Here is a 20,879-nt window from a genome sequence, read left to right as displayed (position 1 = left end):
ATATAGATATTTTCTTTATGCTTTTCTTTCTATTGCATGTATTTGATCCTTTCTCCCTCATTATATATATGCCTTTTTACCAGCAGACAGCTGCTATTCACAATAATTGCTAGGGCAGTCAATTATACTTTAAATAGACCTACTTGAGGACAAATGGTGGTCTAAATTGTACTAGAGGCATACCATATACAAAGACTATGTCATTTCTAGTATCTGAAATATTCTAAATATTTCTGAGTGGTGATATACTTTATATATCTTACTCTAGCATATCAAAGCCTTTCTTCAAAATATTTCCAGAATATGGGTGTTCTGTTCTGTGAGCCATTACTTAATAACTCAAATTTCTATTTATAAACAGGAGAATATATTGTGCTAATCCCTCAATGTGATAGCATAAATTGCATTGTAGGAAATCTATTTTGTTGACAGTATTTTCCTTTTTGCTTAAAGTCACGTGAATTCAATACTGTGGATGTTTAAAACATTGTCTTCTTTAAAGGATGCATTTTTTTCTTAGCAATTACACATTTGTAAAATAACTTTATTGATTTGGAAAAAGAATTAGATTTTAGAACTTAGGATCATAATCAAAAGTGGGTAAATATGTGCCTTATTATAATCATGCTTTACACATATAGTGTTAATATTTTAAACACCATTAAAGACAGCATTACAAGTGAGACTATCACATTTCTGTTTGTAACATTACAACACTAATGTAATAGTCAACACATTATTGATTGGCAAGAGGACTACAATTCATAAAAACCTGAAATACAATATTTATAGATAAATCATAGCAATACTCATTAGAACAGAAATTCAGGATGTAAAGTGTATAATTGTTTAAATGTTAAAAAGATAATTTATTCAGCATCTTGGATCATTATAACAAAATGTCAATTATTTTTCAGTTGCAAAGTATTACATTTAGGTCATTTATTTTCCAAGATATGTTTTGCTGTTAAGTATATAAGAATACATCTTAGTCCCATCTATTCTCATATGTATCTGGAGTAAAATGTCATGTCTCCTAGGTATCTTGGATGTATATGTTCTGAATTGTATTTTGACCATACAGGTTTAAGAGAGCTCTCCCACTAATAGGTTAACATGAGTGAAAAACTATACACATAGCACAAATAAAATGTAGGTTATAAAGGATAAGAATCTATCAAAAGGAGAGTAATGAAAGTGCATATTTAGACATCACGGAATGAGCTTTTCAACACTTACACCTCTATTAGAGATCCTGAAGTAGCTTTTAGCTGTCCAACATGCAGTAGAAGAGTCCTTCATTCAGACATCTTCCCTCAATTTTCTAAGACGGCAAAAATAAAAACTTCATTCTGAAGTGTATGGCTACTGTAGCAACAAAGCCAAGTTACATTTTCAAAACCTTAACAAACGGTTCATGAATGAATGAGGGCAAATGAATGAACTAAAAAGACTTTCAGTGGGACTTGTCTAGGTCACTGATTAATAATATGGGCTTTACAGCTACAACAAGCAGCTAGGTTCAAACTCTGGCTCCCTCACTTCAAAATTATGCAATTCCAGGTAAAGTGCTTAACCCCCTTGCCCACTCATTCCTCTCTAACCCCCAGTTTCTTCACCCATAATATGAGGAAATAGTAAATTTTTCTTAGGATTGTGCAGACTCAATAAATAATAAGCCAAAAAGCTCAAGAAATGTGACTGAAAAAATGAGTTCGTATCACTGGTACTATTATGGTTACATTTATATTTTATTAGTAGTATACTAAAACATTTGCCCTAAGAACACTTTGAAAATTATGAATGGTTTAGACTGTGATTTTTAATTAAACTGCAGCCACCTAACAGAGGATCTGTAAAAAAAAGGTTTATAAACTGGTATTAAGGGAAACCCACTTAAAAGTTTGAGGGACTTTAAGCGCTGGATGTACTTTGTTTTTATTCCTTTATTCAAGTAGTGCAAAATAATATATATTTTAAAGGGAAAAATTGGAAAAATATATGCAAATATCCTTTCCTGTTTCCCCATGTATGCGTGTGTGTGTGTGTGTGTGTGTGTGTGTAAGTTTTAGATGTTCCAAGAATGATTGAAATTTGGTTGATCTGAAATGATATATTCTTTGAAATGGAACAGAATTTATAGGTTACTACAAACTTCACCTAATAGAAACCTTGAACTGGAGTAGTAACCTTGAACTGGAGTTGAGGAGACTTATAATTCTGGTTTTATTATAGAATAATTTGGGCAAATGGTGGAAAATTTTTCAGCTTTTATTTACCTCACTGTCTGCAAACTGCATGACTAATATGGAAATACGTTTCCATTACAAAATAGATAAGACATAAGGTTTCAGAGCAATAGATAAGGGCTCTTAGAATGTGAGCATGAGAAATCTAAATATGCATGTTTTCCTTGGAAAGGGAACTTTCCTCTGGCCCTGCTATTCTGATTTAAAGAGATACTAACTTAAATCAGTGGTTCTCAACAGGGAATGATTCTTACCAATAGGAGGCATTTGGTAACATATGGAGACATTTTGGTTATCATAATTAGAGATGGGGCCCCTGGACTCTAATGGTAAGAAGGTAAGGGGCTGCTAAATATCCACTGATACACAGGGTAGTCCCCTCACAAGAAAGAAGTGTTCAGCCCAAAGTGTTATTAGTGCTACTGTTGAGAACCCCTGGCTTAGATGTATAACCATCACTTTCATTGTCTTAGTCATCAGTTGACATGTACACCAAAGATATATACTTTAAAGTCTTTACAGATATTATTCCCTTTATAATGAGGACAATAGAAGGCTAAATATTGTCTGGAGGATGTCATAATTCCTTTCAGGGATAGAATGTTTCCTTAGTTCTCCATGGACCTCTTTTGAGAGTCCAAAAATACAGATTTATATTATTATCAGGAAATTGTTGTGTTAATTTTTTTCCCTTATCACATTAACTGAAGAGCATGAGAAAGGATACTGGTAAGGCAGATAGATGTTCAACACAATGTCTAGTTCGTCTCGAAGAGTTTTGATGTAGAAACAGAAATTCCATTAAAACATCCTTACCTTTGTCTTTATAGAATTTCTATCACCTCCAAAATTCACACTCATTCCATAAGCATTACTTTTTCTATGAACAGAGATGATGGTGCTTGCTTCTGTTGTATATTTCTGAAGGTAGGAAGCATAAAGAAATAGCCTGAGCTAGCAAACTAAGAAGGGACCAGCAGATATAGGTCTTATTACTCAAAGTCTACTGATTTAAACATAAATCACATTTTAAAATACCATTACAGCAACATCTAGATTAGTATTCGGCAAATGGGACACCATAGCCTAGACAAGTTAAAACATATCTTTACCCATCACATCCACCCCTAGTCAATTTGATGGCCATACAAACATCCCAAAACCATACATAATATCCAAATAAAGATAATAATAATGTAACACTTCCACCTAACATGATGAAACTATTCTCTATACAACCAAAAATGTATTAACCCTTTCCCCAGAAAAGAAGGCAAAGTGCTTGAATTATGTTCATTCTTCTCTTTGATATCCTGTTACTTAAATACTATGATGTAAATATAATGATAATTAAATGCTATAATATAAAGCAAATGCATTTTATATGACATAATAAAGGGATAAGAGAGATAAATACAAAGATATTTGCATCAACCAAAATATATAAATAACTCATACACTTCAATACCCAAAAAACAAATAACCTGTTTCAAAAATAAGACAGAGAACCAAAACAGACACTTCTTCAAAGAAGAAATACAGATGGCCAACAGGCACATGAAAAAGATGCTCAACATCACTAATCATCAGAGAAATGCAATTTAAAACCACAATGAGATATCACACCACACCAGTTAGGATGGCCACTATCCAAAAGACAAGAAACAACAAATGCTGGCAAGGATGTGGTGAAATGGGAATCCTCCTACACTGTTGGTGAGAATGTAAATTGGTGCAAACGTTGTGGAAGGCAATATGGAGGTTCTTCAAAAAACTAAAAACACAAATACCATTTGACCCAGTAATTCCATTCCTAGGAATTTACCCAAAGAAAATAAGATACCTGATTTGAAAAGACATATGCACCCCTATGTTTATTGTGGCACAATTTATAATAGCTACGATGTGGAAACAACCTAAGTGTACATCAACAAATGAATGGATAAAGGAGATGTGGTACATATACACAATGGAATATTATTCAGCCATAAAAAGAAAAGAAATCCTTCCATTTGAAAAAAACACGGATGGATCTACAGGGTGTTTATGCTCAGTGAAATAAGTCAGGTAGAGAAAGACAAATACCAAATGATTTCACTTATTTGTGGGGTATAAAAACAAAACAAAACAGAAGGAACAAAAAAGCAGTAGACTCATAGACATCAAGAAGGGACTAGTGGTTACCAAAGGGGAGGGTTTGAGGAAGGGAGAAGTGGACTAAGGGGCACAATAATTCACAATCACAATATAGGTTGGTCATGGGGATGGTAGGACAGCATGGAGAATACAGTTAATGATTATGTAACATCTTTCTATGTTGATGGACAGTGATTGCACTGGAGGGAGTGAAGGCTTGATAACATGAATGAATGTTGAACTACTGTGTTTTGTATCAGAAACCATCATGAGATTGTTTATCAATGATATTTTAATAAAAAGAAAGTCAACTAGGAATAATGTAAATGGATAACTGGAAAAAAAGATACTTGCTATATATACACACACGCAAGTATATTCATAAAAAATAGGGAAGAAATACTCATGAGAATTACAGTCCTAGTTTTTATAACTGGTCACATGGTTATAGCTTATATTTGTAACTATCTTCTTCCACTACCTATTCTGTGTCAGTAAGTACCTCAGCTGGTCATGGTTTTTTACTTGGTGGGGTGACCCAAACCTTCATTTGTCAAAGGCCTGGGACATTGATAGTCCTGCTGAAATTAAGTTGTTGCAGTTCTTCACTGACTTTAAATCAGGGTATCATAGTACTAACCAATGCCCTGAAAGATCTCCTGGATGCCAGATATACTGTCCCTTACATCCATGTAGGAGTTCAATTTCTCCTTAGTAAATCAGAATCAGTCACCCTACTCAGCACATTAACTGCCTCTTTTGCCTGTTTATTCAGAACATGAGGAGGCTAAAGTGGCTCAGTGGCAGTTCTAACTTCCAGTTCAGTAGAATCATTATTGGGTCTTCTGCTGGAAGCATTCCTCCCTTTAATACCAAGACCTGTAGACAAACAGAGCATAAGGGCTCAGAAACAGTAAGCAAAAATGTTCCTGGTGGGTCACTGGGAGTAAGAGTGAGAAGTGCCCTCCCACTTCAAATTTTTTATTCCTGGACCTATGAATCTTGACTTTGGGAGAAATACCACCATATATCAAATGCCAATTTAGAGCATACTGGGTACTATAACTAACCAAGTTTACACATAATTTAACCATCACAATGAGCAACCATACATATTCCAGATCTCTATCACAACTACTCAACTCTACTATTGTAGTGTGAAAACAGCCATTGTTTACAGCCAATATGTAAACAAATGAATGTGGCTGCATACCAATAAAACTTTATTTATAAAATCAATCAGTGGGTCTGATTTGGCCCATAGACCATACTTTGCCAACTCTTGGTCTAAAAACTTTAGTTACGAGGCAGAGATTATACCATTGAATAAGACATCAACCCACAACTAATATAGTCTATAGAAGACACTTTAAAGATAACACACATTTAGTCAGAGTACACATACTCCTATGTACCTAAAGACCATGAGAAAAAAAGTAAAAACACAAATAGTTTACATTAGAAGAATGGATAAAGATACAATACAATGGTTCATCATAGGGAATACAAATTGGTTCTATCTATTACCTATCTATCTATCTATCTATCTATCTATCTTGCTTGCTTGCTTGTTTGCTTGAGTTGGTAATTCAAATCCTTGAGCTCATCTTTTTTTTCTTTTTTAGCCATTTTGTCCAGTGATGTTAGGAACAACCAACCAATCCTATTATATCTGGTAGTTTTCCAAAAAATGTTTGACAGTATTATATACACAGATACCAAGTTCCTTAATATGACATTACTAATGGCCTACTCTGAGAATTTGCCTGATTTAATGTCAAATATGAACTATAGATCCAGGAAGCTCAGAGAACAGCAAGTGAGATAAATGCAAAAAATAAACCTAGGCATTCACTCAAACTTCATAAAAGATAAAGAAAAATTCTGAAAGGAGCCAGAGGGGAGAAAAAAACTCTGCCATAGAAGAAGGAGGTAAAAATTAATGTTCTCTCAAGGTAAAGAGAACGTGCAAGCAAGAAGAAAGTGGACTGAAATAAAGAGAGAAAAACCTAGCAACTGAGAATTCGGTAACCTGAAAAATTATCTTTCAAAATAAGGAAAGGTAAGGCTTTTCAGACAAACAACAATTGAAGGTATTTGTTGCCAGAAGATCTATCTTATACAAAACTTCAAAAGGAGTTCTTTAGAGAGAAAGATAATAATATAGATCAGAAACTTGAATCTACATAAAGAAATTAAGAACATCAGAGAAGAGCTGAGTGAGGGTAAAGTAGTAATTTTTAATTTTTTCTATTCTTAATTGATCTAATAGATAACTGCTCAAAATAATACTAAAAACAATGTATTAAATAAATAAATCAAGTATATTATATCAATGCAAAGTGATAGTTTTATTTGAATGCAGACTTGGATTAGTTGTAAATGTTTATTGTAAATAAATATATATGAGAAATTTATTTAAAAATTATAAAAACTCATATGAAAGAAATCAAAGAATAATTAAATAAATGGAGACATTCCATGTTCATGGATGGAAAAAAATATTACAAAAATTCACGTTTTCCTAAATTGATCTGTAAATTCTAAGCAATTTCAATAAAAACCCCAGCAAGTTATTTTGTGGATCTTGACAAACTGATTCTAAATGGAAAATGATTTTATGTGGAAAGACAAAAGACCCAGAATATCCAACACAATATAGAATAAGATTAAAGTTGGAGGACTGAAACCATCCAACTTCAAGACCTACTATAAAGCTACAGTTATTAAAAAAACAGTGTGGTATTGTTGAAAAAACAGACAAATAGATCAATGAAACAGGAAGAGTGCTCAGAAGAAGACCCACATAAATATAGTCAACTGATCTTTGACAAAGGAGCAAAGACAATGCAATGGAGTAAAGAGAGTCTTTTCAACAAATGGTGCTGGAAGAAATGGACATCCACCTGTTTAAAAAAGGAACCTAGACAGAGGTCTTACACCTTTCACAAAAACAGACCTAAATGTAAAATGCAAAACTATAATTCTCCTAGAAGATTACATAGGAGAAAATGTAGAGGATGTTGAATTTAGTGACTTTTTAGGTACAACATCAAAAGCACAACCAATAAGAGAAAGAATTGATACAGTGCACTTCATTAAAATTAAAAATTTCTGCTCTGCAAAAGATGCTGTCAAGAGAATAAAAAGACTAGCTACGATCTAGGAGAAAATCTTTGCAAGGTCATACCTTATAAAAGGCTGTGATCCAAAATACACAAAGTACTCTTAGAATCCAACAATAAGAATACAAACTATTCAATAAATGGGCCAAAGACTTTAACAAATACCTCCCCATAGAAGATGTATAGATGGCAAATAAGCATGTGCAAAAGTGCTCCACATCATATATCATCAGGAAAACACAAATTAAGACAACAATGAGATACCACTGCACAGCTATCAGAATGGCCAAAATCCAGAACACTGAGATCACCAAATTCTAGCAAGGATGTGCAGCAAGAGGAGATCTCATTATTGCTCGTGGGAATATAAAATGGTATTGCCACTTCGGAAGACAGTTTGGTAGTTAAATTGCACTCCTTGGTATTTACCCAAGAGTTTAAACTTATACCCACACAAAAACCTGTACAGGGGTGTTTTTTAGTCATAATTTGCAAAATTTGGAATCAACTAAGATGTATTTTACTAGATAAGTGCATAAATTAAATGTGATACATCAGCCAATGGAATATTACTCAGTCTTAAAAAGAAATGAGTTATCAGGCTGTGACAAGATATGGTGGAGACTTAAATGTATGCTACTAAGTGAAAAAAGCCAATCCAAAAATGCTACATACTTTACAATTCCAACTATAAAGCAGATCTGGAAAAGGCAGCCTAGAGAGATAGTAAAAAGATCAGTAGTTGATAGGGGTTAGTGGGAAGAGAGAAATGCATATGTGGAGCACAGAGGATCTTTAGGGCAGCAAACTATTCTTTGTGATACTATAGTGGTGGACACAGGTAATTATACATTTGTCCAAACCCATATAATTAACAACATCAAGGATGAATCCTAATATAAATTACAGACTTTGGGTAATAATGACGTACCAATGTAGGTTCATCAACTAAAACAAATGTATCATTTTGGTGGGACACTTTGAGAATGACTGGGGCTAGACATGTGTGGGACAGTGTGTAATATGGGACATTTCTGCAAATTTCACTCAGTGTTGTAAACGTAAAACTCTTTTAAAAAATAAAGCTTATTAAAGCAAAGAATAAGGAAAACACCAAGTGCTATCAAGAATTCAGAAAAACTGGATCACTTAAATATTACTAGTGGGAATGTAAAATGTTACAATCATTTTGGAAAAGTGTATTGTAGATTTTAATGATCTAACTACTTCCTTATACAATCCAGCAATTGCACACCTGATCATTTATCCCAAAGATAAGAAAACACAAAAATCTGTACATAAATGTTCATAACAGCTTTTTTCATAATAGCCAAAACTTTAAACAACCAATGCCATCAACCTGTGAATGGTTACACAATGTTGCACATACACCTCAAGAGATAGTACTTGGCTATATAAAAAAATGAACTATTGATACATTCAAGAAGTTGGCTAGATTTAAAGGGAATTACGCTGAGTGGAAAAAAAACCCCAAATACCCCATAAATGATATATCAAAAAGCCAATACCAAATAAATCACATAAATGATTTCATTCATATAAAAATCTTGAAATGTCAAAAGAGTAGAGATGGAGAATCAGTTAACGGTTACCAGAGACTGGATTAGGATGAACGGAGGGAGTAGAGGGGGCTGTAGTTACTTGATGAAACCGTTCTGCATCGTTACTGTAGTGGTGGTGGTCACATGAATGCACATATATGATAAAAATGCATAGAATTAAACATGCATGTACACACACCCTCGCACATTTACACATACAAATAAGTGCATATAAAATGGTGACATATGAATAAGGTCAGTGAAGTTCTCAATATCAGTGTCCTGGTTTTGATATTGATATGTGCTATCTCAAAATAAAAATTAAGAGTGAAGAGAAGAAATATGGATTTTAACAAAAAGATGTTTTTAAAAATGTACAAATTCAGTTAACAAGTCTTCTGCAAATCTGAAAGGTTTAGATGATGCAAAATGCAAAATAAAGCATTAAAAATGATACACTGGAGATAATTAAAAATGAAACCTGTTTACTTAAATGTATAAAAGAATATTATATATAACATTACACCAAGGAATCTGCATATATAAGCCTATGTCATTCGAAGAGTACGAATTTGAGTGATGACTGTTTTGGGGTTGTTTTAGGTATATGCATGCATGTGTGTGTAAGACTCTTCCATATATTAGATGGGTTCACTGTGCCTGCAATCTATCAATAATATCTAGTACCCCTACCCAGTCATTGTAAGAGTAAAAATGCCCACAGACATCCCCAAACATCCTCCAAGGAGTGCCCAAGTTGGAAACCATTGACGTATATTAATTATCTTTTCCAAAAAGTTAAATGATCAAAATTTCCTGAAAGTTTTTGTAAAAAATAAATGGTTAGATTTTTGAAGATATTGAGAGAGCAGTCAAGTATATACCTCTTAACAAGGTGCCAGGACAAGAGTATTTTACAGGTGAGATTTAGCAAACTTTGAAGAAAGAGATAATTACTTTTTTAAAGAAATATTATCTATCCCAGAAAAATGATGAACAAATCTTTTGACTTTTTGACTACCAATACAGAAAGTAAGATATTTTAAAAAGTAACACAAATCAAAAATATCAGTGCAAATTTTATAAGTAAAATATTAGCAACTAATCATTTATCACTGCATAAAATAATAAAATAAAATAACCAAGTGCAACTTATAACATTTATTTTAATTTCCACTTGAATGAAAAATAATAATAGAATAAAACAGATCATTTTTTAAGCTTTTAGCATTTTATAATATTATAAAATGGTTTTATGGATCTTTATTATATAAAATATTCTAATTATAAAAGTTTCAAAAATTTAAAATATATGAATAAGAAAATAAAAATATTCTTATTAATTCTATGACCCCACAATAAATTATAATTAACATATTGATGAAACTTAGATATATAGTCTATTTTTTTCTTGACTTCCTCTTCTCTACATCTTTCACAGTGCTGAAATAGGTGATATTAATAGCTTTCTTTCCCCCATGCCTTTCTCTAAAATAGAATTGAATAAATATAAAATAAATTGGCCCCTAGATGGAAAGATCCAGCATTAACAGACTTTCCCCAAATTTATCAATTGTTCAGTATAATCTTAATCAAAGTCACAACAGAATTTTTTAAAATTTAATAAGCTGTTCATGGAAGAATAAAAGGGAAAAATTGATGGAGCACTTTTTAATAAGAAGGTTGGTTATCAATTATCAAACTTTAGAAAGTATTATTTATAAAAGCACAGTATTGGGCTGAGAATAGAAAAATTCAGTAGGGAACTGGTCATTGAATTAGACTAATTCATAGCATTATAGCAGTAAAATAATGTAAAAGATGAACCCTATACATAGAAAAGGAAATATTTCTAAGACTTAAAAACTATAAAGTTTATTAAAAACTGAAGTAGTGTAAAAAAATTCACATAATGGTATTTATAATTAAGATCAAATTTCCCTCAAAGACCACTGGAAAACATGTTGGGATCAAACATCAAACTGAGTTCATTAGAAACTTGCCACTGGCTGAATGAATTTATTCACATGGAATACTGGAACAGCTTCAGCACTCAGGTTTTAGAAAGTTTTGTCTTGGTAGATTAGGTCATAGGGTGGTTTCAGGCAGAGATTATTAAACAAGATTCTGTCTGAGCTGGTCTTGGTCAGAGTCGGTAACCAGGGGAATTTGGTTTAGTAGGGAAATAAGGCTGGGTATGGAGCTGTCTGTACATTTTGTCGGTGTTCCTATTTTTTTGCAACATATGATTGAGCTGTTTCAGAGGCTCAAAGCAGAGTACTCACCCATTATTTTAATAATTTTTTAGGCAAATCCTATGACAACTACACCAACACATTTCTTTAAAACAATCCCCCTACCCCACCACCACCCTTCTGTTTGCCCATATTCCCTTCATTGTTTCCTCTGCTATTCAACAGAAGATTCAGCTGTTTATATGGATAGATATGCATTGTTCTTCAGAAAATTTATAATCCTATATAATGCATGAAAAGAAAATCAACCCTAAATAAAATCTCAAGCTGAGACAATTTTTTATGCATTTCAACCATTATTACTGGTATCAAGGGAAACAACTTACATATGACCAGTTTTCCTTGTCAGTGTAATAATGTCTTGCAATAAATGACATCATCCACAGGCAGAGCTGACAAAAAACAGAATTCTTATCCAACTCTCAAAAATACTATGGGCATTACCCTTCTTTTGGTTATTCATCACTGATTTGAGAGAAAAAGTTTGTGCCTGTGTGAGAGTGAAATGATTCTCAACCTTAATATACCTTGTTTTCTTTAATTTACTTAGGGATATTGTTGGTGCCCAGCAGGATTTTTTTTAAGTCTGTGAATATCCTTACTAGGAGATCCATATAACATTGCCCCATTAGCTAATTTTATGGCAAACGGTAGGACAGTGAACATTACTAAGCTTCTCGAAGCCAACTCAGAGTGTAAATAACAACTAACAGAGGTGCTGGAGACCTTTCACCCTCAGCTTTCCCTTTCACGCATCTCACTGCCTCCTCCCACTCACTGCAGCACAACCTGCTAACGTGAGGACTGTGTGAACCCACCAGGCTGTAAGGAAAACTATGAATGTGAAGACATTTAAAAAGGGCAATGACCTGGTGAATCACAAAAAGCAACTATGGGAAGAATTCAGAGGCAGTATGATCTTGGAACTACAGGGTTCAGTAGAAAAGCTACTGTATCAGCTCTATCTCTGTTACATCACTGAAACATGTATCCAAATAAGTCAAAATAAGATTTCAGTATATATCCCAGGTCATGGAAACAGAGGCATGGATGAGAGTTAGAAAGTCTAGGGAGAGAGATTTCTGCAATTTAGCATGAACTCTACAATGTCCACAAACTAAGGGCTACAGGAGCATTAAAAAACCTACTTTAAAAATCAAAGGTCTAAGTAAATGGAGAGATATTCCATACTCACAAATAGGAAGACTCAATATTGTTAAAATGTCAGTTCTTCGAACCTGATCTCTGAATTCAACACAATCTCAATAAAAATTCTAGTAACTAAGTTTGTGGTTATCAACAACCTTATTCTGAAGTTCATATGGAAAGGAAAAAGGCCCACAGTAGCCAACACAGAATTGAAAGAGAGGAACAAAGTCAAACTATTTCATCCTTTTTTTCTAAATCTACAATAATTAAGACAGGGGAGTATTGTTAAATGAATAGAAAAATAAGATCAGTGAACTGAATAGTGGGCACCAAAGTAGACTCAAACAAATATAGGCAACTGAAATTTGAAAAACGAACAGAAGTAATTCAAAGAGAAAAGCTTTTTAAACAAATAGTGCTGTAACAACAGGACATCCACATGCCAAAAAAAAAAAAATGAGCCCACATATGGACCTTACACCTTTCACAACGATTAATCATGGACCTCAGTGTGAAATGCAAGACTATAATCTCCAAGAAGAGAATGCAGGCAAAAACATAGGTGACCTTGAGTTTGACAATGAGTATTTAGATACAACATTAAAAGCATGATCCATGAAAGAAAAGATCAGGCCTTAGATCAGTTGGACTTCATTAAAATTAAAAACTTCTGCTCTGCAAAAGGCACCACTGTTAAGTGAATGAAGTGACAAACCACCGATTGAGAAAAAAATCTGATGAATTTGATAAAAGATTGATATCCAGAATATACAACTCAACAATGAGAAAATAAACAACCTAATTAAAAACTGGATAAAATATCTGAACATACACATCATCAGAAAATATATACAGATGGTAAATAAACATATGAAAACATGTTCAACATCATCTCATTACTGAATATTAAATTAGAATAACAATGATATGCCTCTATACTTATTACAATTGCTAAAATCGAAAACACAACACCAAATGCTGGTGAGGATATGAGGTAACAGGAACTTAGCATTCATTGGTGATAGGGATGCAAAATGGTTCAGCTAGTTGGAAGACAATTTAGAAGGTTTTATAAAAGTCAAACACACCCTCATCATATAATCCAACAATTGCTCTCCTTGGCATTTATCCAAATAAATTGAAAACTATGTTCACACAAATACCATCACATGGACATTTAAAACAACTTTATTCATAACTGCCCAACCTTGTGAGAACCAAGATGTCCTTCAACAAGAGGATGATTGCACATTTATTACTTTTGTATTGCTGTGTAAAATATTGCTATAAATGTAGTGAATTAAAACAACACCCATTTATTAGTTTGTAGTTCTATAGATGAGAAGTCCACATGGACTTGACTAGCTTTTCCTGTTAGGATCTTACAGTGCCAAACTCAAGCTGTCAGCTCAGCTGGATTCTTACCTACAAGCTCTGGAAAGAATCTTCTCCTAAGTTCATTCAAGTTGTTGGTAGGATTCAGTTCACTGTGGCTGTAGGATTGAGCTCCACTCTCAGCTGGGGACTGTTCTTAGCTCTTAGAGGCCACTCTCAGGTCCTTGCTCCATGGCCACCTCTATCTCAGTAATGGAGAACCTCACTCTTATCAAGGTCAAGCAAATATTTAGGTAGGAAAACACTCAGAATATTTTTAAATGATAGAACTTTTCCTGAAAAATTTACCAGAGAACATATTAAGATAAAAAACAAAAGCAGAAAAAAAGAAAAATATACTAGAGGAAGAAGTCAGATTCAAGAAGTAGTAGAAAGAGGATCAAAATCTAAAACTCATTGATACTTATTCCTTTTCAATAAACTGATTTCATAAAGTTAACAACCTGGAACTAAAGTTCTAGATACTAATGAATATTTATGTCTGATATGGTTATAAATACAGTTTCAAGTATCAATGATAATAGTGGCTAACCAGAGGAAGAATAAAACTAGAAAACAAAAACTGTGTTTGCTGTAAGAGACGTTCAAAACTGAATTGGAAGAGTGACTACAAAGAAAATGAAAAATATATGCTCTGCAAATGCTAACAAGATGAAAACAAGTTATATTTATGTAAAAAATAGAATTGTGGGTTCAAAGCCTTAAAAATGACAGAGATGAGTAATCTAGAATACTATGGCAAGTGTTGATGGAGTGTTCATTAAGTCCTGGTAATATACCAAATATTAGCTCTTTCAATATTCATAACAAAGCTATGAGAAAAAAACTGTTATTACCTTCATTCACATTTTTTTCAGGAAACTAAGTCACAAAGGGTTTAACTGACTTGCCCAGTGACAGCTATTAAGTGGCAAAGACTTGATTAGGTTCCAGGTGATATGATTCCAGAACTAGTATGGCTAAATATAATAGCACACTCCTTATTTTCTGTTGGTAATAAGGACAATCTGTTATCAAATATATATATATATATATATATATATATATATATATATATATATATATATATATATATATATATATCCACACACATATATGCACATACATACCTTCGTGCACCTAGCCCACAAAGTAAGAACATATAAAAAGCAAACCTAATAAAATTCCAGTAGAAGTAGGCAAAGTCTTAGAGTACACAGTTTTAAACAATTTTCTTCAAAATTGATAAAAATATAACAAAAAGTTTGTAATACATATATTGTCATTATTTCCTATTTTAAATTCTCTACTGTTCTGTATTTATTTCTGCTTAGACTGGGTATCTTTGTGATAGTCAACATTTCTTTTTATTTAAATGTTTTTGAATTAAAAGTGCAAGGATCGTTCTCCTCTTTGATATACTGGATTTACATAACATTGTTTTTGTCATATCTGCTGATAATGGAGGGAGGAATTTGGAGATGTACTCAGTGTTCAAGACGCACACCATTCACTTGCTTTTCTAGTGTCTCTCCTAATGCTCCCTATGTGGGATACTAGTTTCTAAGTTTCTGGTAGGATAGGTAAAATTTCTAGTGGAATGACCTATACAGTTAAAAACATACACCTTGAAATTGACCTCATGTTGCCTATTCTAAATCTCACATAGCATAAGACAGCCACATTTCCTATGGTTCCAAAAATCAAATTGGTCTTCTTTACAGTGTGCAGTGTAAGGAAGGAGAAAGCTACTAAGCCTGGGTCCCAGAACTGGTAACACCTTTATAAAGAATTCAGCTGAAATGGCCAAAAGCACTTCTTGATTGAGGCAGGAAAGAGCAGCTGGAGAACTTCAAGTTAGCCTTTGATGCAGGCTGATAACCTGCAGAAAGGACCTTTTAAGATCTGCCATTAAGTTGGATCTCACTTAAGAACACCTCAGTTTCTGATAGATAGGGAATACCCATAGGTTGAAAAAAGTTGGAAAACATACCTGTTTAAACACAAGTCATTTTATCACATTGCCCACTCAAGAGTTACTTTCAGACCCCAGAGAGGTGGTTTCCCAAGGATCCTGTGGTCTGTGCTTCAATAAAAGACACAGCAAAACATTCTCTAGGAGAAAAATAAAAGGAAGATGTTGAGAAGGTGTTTATTTATGTATTAAAAATGTAGAATTTGATTACTCTGGGAAAATTCAGGATTACTGGGACTTGCCTTTCAATATAATTTAATTACAGCTGGGAGCAGCAAGCAGCGTGACAGAGCATGCTCATATCCAGCTCTGAGACAATAATGAAGAAAAGCCAATTTTATCCTAATTTCAGTCCTTCATGAACACAAGAGGTAACTTTTAGAATTGGGATTTCTACAAATATATTTGAAGATTAATATCCTTTAAAAAAAGTAACTGATTAAATGCTTGCAAAAAAATATTGAAGTCCAACTGAGACTTGGAAGGCTCACCAAGATGGGTGAGATTTTCCATTATAATGGATATCGTTTGGCAGCAGCTAAGAAACTTAGAGTTCTCATTGTTAATGATTTCTTTTAAGAGTCTGTAATCAGTGTATTTTTGGCTGTGATTCAAGAGTTATTTGATGTTTTTAAAATAACTGAGCAATTGAGACAGAAAAAATAATTTTCTGCATTATTTTTCTTGTAGATAGAAAATATGGTCTATGTAATTTATTTCTTTATAATTTATTTATGGTTTGAGGAGGTATTTTCTAAATATTTCTATTTCATGGATGCTGGGAAAGGAGTGCTTGTTTTGTTAAAAAGCAGCAAATATGTAAATATGCAAACAGCAAAATTTTGATATTTAAATCAATGTATTTTTCTCCTTTCAATTGGTTTACATTAGCCTTGTGCTCACCAGTTGGGCAGTAGCAAAGAGTTACACACGTACTCCCTTAAGACAGGAGCATACGGCAGAAAAGCAGGGGAGAAGGAAACAAAGTTCAGTTTTAGACTTTTCATGCAACTGATGTTCCTCTGCAGAGTGAAATGAAATCTAGTGGTCCCAGAAAGGTATCTCCTCTGGGCAGATAATATCAGAATTGAGTTCTTGGACACTCTGCTGGTGCTTGAGAATTGCTTGGTGTTGTGCATGGGATAACTCCCCCCTACACCGCCACACACATATTGGAATCAGGTCCAGCAACCGGAAAGGAGTTGCTGTGTTTCAGAATACAGATGCCTTAGAATTTTCCATGTACACGATGGTACTAAAGGCTCCACAGCAAGGTATATGGTTTAGATAAGTAAAAAAATCAGGCTCCAAAACCACAAATGTGCTGTATTTAAAGAATTCTTGCACTGGATCTTGTTAAATCCACCAAGATTTTCAAATTCCTACCAGTGAGTCCTCTCTAGTAAACTGAAGCTAAGGAAGGATTTCATTAGATTCAGTACACTTCCATCATGATTAGGACTTTATCTATTAATTCAGGGGACATTCCTGTCAATTGCAAAACTATGTAGAATCTGATGGGGTCAGGAATCTGCCCTTGTCTCCAGCATCAAAATTACTCTGTTTTTAGTAGTGCCTGGAAGCTTCCGCCTCTGTCTTCTCCCACAGAAAAATACAATGCTTGTAGTCACCAGTGTCAGCAAGATGTATTCCCTACTTGATTGCTCAATAGTTTTGTATTAGTCAAAGTGTTGACTGATTCATCTGCTAGCTGAAACCTGTATTAAATGCCAAGGAAGGTTAAAACTACAGTGATTGTTTTTACTCTATATAAATAAAGAGGGATTTGCAATACAGATATTTTTTTAATGTTGAAGGAATATTCCAAAATGTCAGAGCAGATACAAATGATAGGTACCGACTCAAGTCTACCCCTTCATTGCTAACATCAACAAAATTGTTTTTCTATTCTTTAATACCATGAAAAAAAGAAACAAAAAAACCCTACACCCACAGAACATAAATCAGTTGCATTACAAACAAAAACTTAACCCATTTTCTCCCAAAAAAGGAAAGTACATTTTATTATCAAAATTGTTAGATCCAGTTATTAGTTCTAGTAGCCTATTTTATTATATGCTGTGATAAAATGAGTTTCAAGAAATACATATTTGGTCATTCAGATGACCAAATATATATTTCCCAGGTAAATCTGGTCTTCATCCACAGTTCCTGAAAACACTTCAGAGCCTTAAAGGTGAAACGAGTCTTGTATTAATGAGATATTTTGGGCCCCACCCAAGGGTGGGGGCTGGAGGTTAAATCAGCCAATGGCCGATGATTTGGTCAATCATGACTGTGCAATGAAGCCCTCACAACCCATGAGAAGAGCATTATCTCCCTTTTGCATCCTGCTTCTCTGTTGGAGAAGTCCATGCTTGGGGAAACGGGATGCTTCCATGTGTCACCAAGCCTGACCCCAAGCTCCACAAAGACAGAAGCTCCTTTATTTGGGACTTTGCCTCAAGTCTCTCTTTATCTGGCTGTTAACTTGTATCCTTACGGTATCCTTTATTAAACTGATAAAGGTGTTTTTCTGAGTTCTTGAGTCTCTCCAGAAAATTAATCGGACCTAAAGGGGAGGTCCTTGGAACCTCCAATCTGTAGCCAGTTGGTCAGAAGCACAGGGGATTGTGGCTGGCATCAGGCATGGGACATGGAGGGCAGTCTTGTAGGGCTGATTCCTTAACCTGCGGAACCTGGTGCTACCTCCTCTGGGCAGACAGCATCAGAATTGAGTTCTTGGACACCCTGCTGGTGCTTGAGTATTGCTTGGTGTCGTGCATGGGATGACTCCCCCACACACCCTCACACACGTATTGGAATCAGGTCTGGGAACCGGAAAGGAGTTGCTGTGTGGAATACAGATGCTTCGAATTTTCCATGTACACAATTATGCCATTTGTGAATTCAGACAATTTTGCTTCTTTCTTTCAAACCTGTATGCCTTTATTTCCTTTGCTTACCTATTCAGCTGGCAAGGACCTTTGATAAAAGGTTTAATAGAAGTGGGAAGAGAAAAATCTTTGCCTTGTTCCCAATATTAAGGGCAAAACACTTATTTTGCCATCGAATATGATGCTATTGTAACTTTTCATAGGGTTATTCATCAGGTTCAGGGTGTTGTGCTCTATTTCTAGTATTTTGAGAGTTTTGTCATGAATGGCTGTTGAATGTTTTCAAATGCTTTTGTTATGTCTATAAATATGACCAATGCTTTCCCGTTTATTATGTTAATGTATGAATTACATCAATTGCTTTTTGAATATTAATATAACATTCCAGGGATACATACTTGGTCACAAAGTAGTGTCTTCTTTTTTATTCTTGCATAGTCTTATTGTTTGCATCATGCAAAGCTATGCTGTGTAATTTCTTTTCTTGTATCTTTGTTTGATTTTTGTGTTGGTTTTGTGTTCTCATAAAATATTTGAGAAATGTCCCCAATTCTTTTTTTAAAGCACTTGTGTGTGATTGGTATTTTTTCTGTATTAGATGTTTGATACACTTCATTTTCTTTGCTCAAAGTTTTAAATTGCAATTTAATTTACTTAATGGGTGTAGGGCTGTTCATATCTGCAATTTCTAGTCAGTTTTGATAACCTGTGTTTGTAAGGAAGTTGCCCATTTTGCATAATTGTTTAATGTGTTGGCATGGAATAGGTTGTCCTATTTTCTTAATTTCTTTGAATGTCTTTGGGATCTGTAGTAGTGCCTCCTCTTTAACAGCTGATATTGATCATGTATGCCACCTTTTGCGTATTTTCTCCCTCCATCAGAAGAACTGCAAATTTGTTAACTCTGTTAATCTTTCAAAAGAAAAAAAACCCAACACTAGAAATCCCACTCTAAATACCACTCTATCTGTTTCCAACAAATTCAGATGTCTTTCCTTTTAAATATCATTTTGTTCAAACCCTGACACCTATGTGGCAACTGGTTTGTTCATGTACTGGATTAATTCTTAGTTTTCTCTTGCTACTTTGTGAAGGCTCCTGATCCTAAAATTTAGACATAATTTCAAGAAAGCTGGGGCATCAAGAAATCAAAAATAGATGTGGTTCTATCTCTAAACCACATAACCTCTTAAATGATGATCCACTGTTCCCAAACTCGACTTGATTTCTACTTTTATGAAAAATTATTATACAGAAATAGTCCAAATCAATCATAAGATAGAGCATTAGCAAGCATAACCCAGAATCCTTTGGCCTGATTAACAAATGCCTGAATTCTAGATTCGATCTAAGACTTCTACAGCTGAATATTTCTGTGGCCACAAATTTAGATGGTTTAGGTATTGGCACTTTCATGAATTTAGAAAGTCTAGGAATTTTGTCAGAATATTATTCTATAAGAAATGAAACAAATCTTTGACTTTATTGCATCCCATTATTCTTATCAATTTAAGTGACTATCTGTTATGAAGCTTACAGATATTATAAAGATTAACTTATTTTAAACACTCTTGGTAAATTTGACTATATTTATTATTGTACCTAAGACCATATTTTTGCCTAGCATTTATGAAGGCTTGCAGAATTTTATAGAACAAGTAATGATTCAGTGCATTACTGACAGAGTTAAATCTTATTTCCCACTACTAAAATTAATGAATGGACAGTGGCCATCTTTGTATCAGATGTATTTTTAAATTTAAAAGATTTTTTATTAAAATCCTAAAGAATGACACATGTAAGGCATAATAGAGACTAAATAATAATTTGCTGAATGCATTCTCATTACTTTTGTGTGTAGGAACCTATGGTACTAATATAATATGATACTAATACTAATATAATATGAGAAAATGCCTGAAAGGACACTGGAAAATGTTTACAATATAAATTCATCATCTTTAATTCAAAATATATCAATATCTTAATGCTTATATGTTAGTAAATTCTTTGGAGAACTCAGAGATACTGATTTTCACATTTGAGCCAAGTCAGTGGCTAAGCAGAGAGAGCACGTGTAGACAGTCACAGCACTCTGTATGGGAGCCGGACAACCTTTAGATTTCCATAGTCCATAGATTTGGGGATTCAAAGTAA

General features: G+C 33.8%; 1 long non-coding RNA gene across 1 annotated transcript; it reads right to left on the bottom strand.

Annotated features, from left to right (window-relative positions):
- Nucleotides 1-972: 972 nt before the first annotated feature.
- Nucleotides 973-14,271, bottom strand: LOC108398681 (uncharacterized). Its single transcript, XR_001853490.3, has 3 exons — nucleotides 13,902-14,271; nucleotides 3,066-3,170; nucleotides 973-1,324 (listed from the first exon to the last, which is right to left on the bottom strand). It is a non-coding gene; the product is annotated as an uncharacterized lncRNA (long non-coding RNA).
- Nucleotides 14,272-20,879: the final 6,608 nt, after the last annotated feature.

Source organism: Manis javanica, chromosome 1 (assembly GCF_040802235.1).
Source record: "Manis javanica isolate MJ-LG chromosome 1, MJ_LKY, whole genome shotgun sequence".
Taxonomy (NCBI): domain Eukaryota; kingdom Metazoa; phylum Chordata; class Mammalia; order Pholidota; family Manidae; genus Manis; species Manis javanica.
Note: the sequence above shows the minus strand (reverse complement) of the source record. Positions and strands in the feature narration are given on the sequence as shown.